Source organism: Schistocerca americana, chromosome 2 (assembly GCF_021461395.2).
Source record: "Schistocerca americana isolate TAMUIC-IGC-003095 chromosome 2, iqSchAmer2.1, whole genome shotgun sequence".
In the NCBI taxonomy this organism is placed as follows: domain Eukaryota; kingdom Metazoa; phylum Arthropoda; class Insecta; order Orthoptera; family Acrididae; genus Schistocerca; species Schistocerca americana.
In genome coordinates this window covers 1,005,777,227-1,005,782,426 of record NC_060120.1, presented here as the reverse complement: position 1 = coordinate 1,005,782,426, position 5,200 = coordinate 1,005,777,227, and positions in this window count along the sequence as shown.

Below are 5,200 nucleotides of genomic sequence, written 5' to 3'. Positions count from 1 at the left end.
GAGACTGGTTTGATGCAGCTCTCTATGCTACTCTATCCTGTGCAAGCTTCTTCATCTCCCAGTACCTACTGCAGCCTACATCCTTCCTGAATCTGCTTAGTGTATTCATCTCTTGGTCTCCCTCTACGATTTTTACCCTCCACGCTGCCCTCCAATTCTAAATTGGTGATCCCTCGATGTCTCAGAACATGTCCTACCAACCGATCCCTTCTTCTAGTCAAATTGTGCCACAAACTCCTTCCCAATTATATTCAATACCTCCTCATTAGTTATGTGATCTACCCATTTAATCTTCAGAATTATTCTGTAGCACCACATTCGAAAGCTTCTATTCTCTTCTTGTCTAAACTATTTATCGTCCATGTTTCACTTCCATACATGGCTACACTCCATACAAATACTTTCAGAAACGACTTCCTGACACTTAAATTTATACTCGATGTTAACAAATTTTTCTTCCTCACAAACGCTTTCCTTGCCATTGGCAGTCTACATTTTATATCCTCTCTACTTCGACCATCATCAGTTATTTTGCTCCCCAAATAGCAAAGCTCCTTTACTACTTTAAGTGTTTCATTTCCTAATCCAATTCCCTCAGCATCACCCGACTTAACTCGGCTACATTCCATTATCCTCGTTTTGCTTTTGTTGATGTTCATCTTATACCATCCTTTCTAGACACTGTCCATTCCGTTCAACTGCTCTTCCAAGTCCTTTGCGGTCTCTGACAGAATTACAATGTCATCGGTGAACATCAAAGTTTTTATTTCGTTTCCATGGGTTTAGTACCTACTCGGAACTTTTCTTTGTTTTCCTTTATTGCTTGCTGAGTATACAGATTGAATGACATCGGAGATAGGCTACAACCCTGTCTCACTCCCTTCCCAACCGCTTCTTCCCTTTCATACCCCTCGACTCTTATAACTGCCATCTGATTTCTGTACAAATTGTAAATAGCCTTTCGCTCCTTGTATTTTACCCCTGCCACCTTCAGAATTTGAAAGTGAGTATTCCAATCAACTTTGTCGAAAGCTTTCTCTAAGTCTACAAATGCTAGAAACGTAGTTTTACCTTTCCTTAATCTTTCCTCTAAGACAAGTCGTAGGGTCAGTATTGCCTCACGTGTTCCAACATTTCTACGGAATCCAAACTGATCTTCCCCGAGGTCGGCTTCTACCATTTTTTCCATTCGTCTGTAAAGAATTCGCGCTAGTATTTTGCAGCTGTGACTTATGAAACTGACAGTTCGGTAATTTTCACATCTGTCGACAACTCATTTCTTTGGGATTGGAATTGAAGTCTGAGGGGATTTCGCCTGTCTCTTACATCTTGCTCACGAGATGGTAGAGTTTTGTGAGGACTGGCTCTCCCAATGCTGTCAGTAGTTCTAATGGAATGTTGTCTACTCCGGGGGCCTTGTTTCGACTCTGGTCTTTCAGTGCTCTGTCAAACTCTTCACGCAGTATCATATCTCCCATTTCATCTTCATCTACATCCTCTTCCACTTCCATAATATTGTCCTCAAGTGCATGACCCTCTATATACTCCTTCCACCTTTCTGCTTTCCCCTCTTTACTTAGAACTGGGTTTCCATCAAAGCTCTTGATATTCATGCAAGTGGTTCTCCTTTCTCCAAAGGTCTCTTTAATTTTCCTGTAGGCAGTATCTATCTTACCCCTAGTGAGATAAGCCTCTACATCCTTACATTTGTCCTCTAGTCATCCCTTCTTAGCCATTTTGCACTTCCTGTCGATATCATTTTTGAGACGTTTGTATTCATTTTTGCCTGCTTCATTTACTGCATTTTTATATTTTCTCCTTTCATCAATTAAATTCAATATATCTTCTGTTACCCAAGGGTTTCTACTAGCCCTCGTCTTTTTACCTATTTGATCCTCTGCTGCCTTCACTATTTCATTCCTCAAAGCTACCCATTCTTCTTCTACTGTATTTCGCGAACTGTGTTCCGCCAAACTCTACGCTCTGGCTCACCCTCACGTCTCTAGGCCAATGTGACCCCTTTTTAGCATGCTTCCGCCAATAAATGGCCTTTGTCTAAATTTTGTCCTATTCATTTCATAACACCCACCGGCTGCCCATACGCCCATCCTATACAACTGTTGTCAGAAGTGTGGATCCGTTCCCGTAGCGAATTTGTCGCTACACTAAATCCTTTCCGGCAACACGCCGTGCACACCGCGCATGGAATTCGCCAGCCGGCCGCCACGTTTGCTCCACTCGACCCACGGCTGCTCCACGAAACACTCACAGAGCGCGCACTGCAGCGAGGCAGCCCACGTTAGCCATCCGCGTGAGGCGGACGCTGCCGAGCTGCCCGTTGCCTTAGTTCGAGGGGCTTGCGTTGCGCGACCGGCCCGGTCGTCGTCATACGCCGCCGCGCCGCCCACCGTCGTCCAACCGCTGTCGCCAGGGGACTGCCGCCGCTGCCGCCCGCCAGCTGCCGCTCTGTCACGCCATCGCCGCCACCAACACGTCGCACTGCCTCCACCGCCATTTAAGTCGCCGCAATGCTTTCAACATTATCTTTGTCGATCGTCCGCCGCGGGATTAGGAAACTTTGTGGCCGTCCTTTTTTCGTAACAATTATTAATTTTTTTTGGTCACTGGCGTCCCTTAAATTTGTAAACATGCCGTTGGGAACACGAACGACAGAACGGGATACTCCCGCAGAGGCACCTGGCTCGCAAGACCCTACTAGAGGCCATTAATGCACAAATGCGTCAATTATTCACACAAAATCTGGAGTTACTTGAACAAAACCGCCTCTTGAAACAGACGCTGGAAGCTAGTGCATGAACTATAACCCTGTAACAAATGCTCAAGCAGTGCCAACTAAAACTGATTCTGTCTCTAATGCAAACGCCACAATTGCTGATAACATGGGGACCGTAAGTAATTTTCCTGCGTCTGATTTCATTTCCATCTTTTCTGGGAAAATCTGGCTATGTTCCTACAAAATATTCGAGATGTGGGTCGCATTTGTGCCTGGCCGGATGATCTATTGGTCAATGTAGCCAGACTGAAGTTGACAGGGGAAGCCCAAATGTTTATAGAAACGGTGGACGAATTGCGTGACACTCATGATTTTGAAGTATTGGCACACGGACTAACTAAGCGTTATTCCGATACTAGAGGTACCGGATATTACAGAGATCAATTATCAACCGTTAGACACAAACCTAATGAAGATTTTGAAGCCTTCGCAGATCGCCTACGAGCCGCATCTTGTCGTACCTACAAACTAGGTGAAAATGCCAGTGGAAACAGAATTTTGCGCTCAGAAGCGGAAGCGCGTGCAATTGATGCATTTGTTGCTGTATTGACCCCCGCATCGGAGGAGAAGTCAAAGCAGCCTGCCCCGCTTCTCTGTTTGAAGCTGTTCGTTTGACAATGGTACAAGAAGAGGTATTGCACTTTTGCGCAGCCGCACCACGCCCGCCGGACCCAGTACCGGCTCCACCTAGGGAAATATTTTGTCAGCATTGTGGGACGCCCAACCATACCACAATGCGGTGTCGTGCGCCGTATTGAACCATTTCCCAGACAGTAGGTCATGCTAATAATGTTTCGCCCCACAAAGTGACCATTTTCAAATAAGATGCGTTGCCACCGCCACAACGCGCGGTCCAATCAGGAAAACGCGTGGGGAGCAGGTTCCGCCACCCCCTCCCCCCCCCCCCCCCCCCCCGACAAAAGTAATACACCTGGTTAGGAGCGGAAAATGTAAAGAGGTGGTACACGTTAGTCTAGTTGGCGTACTCGGGAACAAAACAGTTACAATTTTAGTTGATACTGCTGCTCAAGTCAGTGTATTGTTTGTGGAGAAAAATGACCGAAGGGTGTTACAGCCACCTCGATTCCATATCAGTGGCCTTGGAGAGGAAGTAATTGTCCCTGCAGGTTCATGTGTAGTGAATCTGCAAACAGACGATGCTAAATACAGTCAGAGGATGCAAGTAGTAAGGCTAAAGCAGGTGGATTTGATATCATACTAGGGACTGACTTTCTGCACAGTTATCGGGGGATGGTGGATTATCAAACTCAAACTGTGCAGTTCGGTGAAGCAATTCACCGATTTGGCAGTCCGCACCCCCGTCAGACACGAGTGAGCTGCGAAAGGCGCCGTTCACAGTCCCCCATAAAACCGCAGATGTGGGCGATAAAAACCACTGACCCTGTGAGTACAAAAGGCGGAAGTGGAAAGATTCTCTGGATAGATGTCAAAAATCAAGAACAGCGTAAGACAGACATTCTGGATGACCCGCTCACCTAGAATGATATCTTAGATCGTCAGTCAGTACTTATAAAGAGAAGTATCTGCCGACCGGAAAGGAGACAGAAAGGATTTGCTATACCCGTAAGTATATATAATTTTGGTGTAAAAGATGTTGTGATACCGAAGGGTACTATTGTTGCCAGTGGACAGGAAATTTTTGAGGAAATAGGAGGAGCTGACGAGCAGCGAGGTAAAGATCAGAAAGGAAGGAGAAGAAAGAAACGTTCAGTTAGAGAAGTGCGCTATGTCGCGTCGACGTTAAGGAGTCAGTTAGCAGAGAAGTTAGGTCATTTAAACAGTGAGGAGATAAAGATGTTGCAGTATTAGAGAAATTATCGTGGTTGATGAGAGGCAGTTTCTACCGGCTACGGATTTGGTTCAGCACAAAATTCCGACCGGAAAAGCTTGGCCAATTGCACAAAAATCTTACCGTCTACCTTACCATTTGCAGTTTGTAGTTGAAGACACGATTCAGCAGCAATTAGCCTATCGCCTATGTGTCGATATGTGGGCAGCAAATCGGGTAACGACACCAGACAGCCGGCCGCGGTGGTCTCGCGGTTCTAGGCGTTCAGTCCGGAACCGTGAGACTGCTACGGTCGCAGGTTCGAATCCTGCCTCGGGCATGGATGTGTGTGATGTCCTTAGGTTAGTTAGGTTTAAGTAGTTCTAAGTTATAGGGGACTGATGACCACAGCAGTTGAGTCCCATAGTGCTCAGAGCCATTTGAATTTGACACCAGACACATAACCGTTACTGCACATTGATGAGACATTAGACTGAGTGGGCAACTGTAAGTATTTGACCAACCTTGATTTGCGTTCTGGGTACCATCAAATCCCTGTTGCATCCCAGGACCGCCATAAAACTGCTTTTTTTCGTACCTGCAGGATCGTATGAATT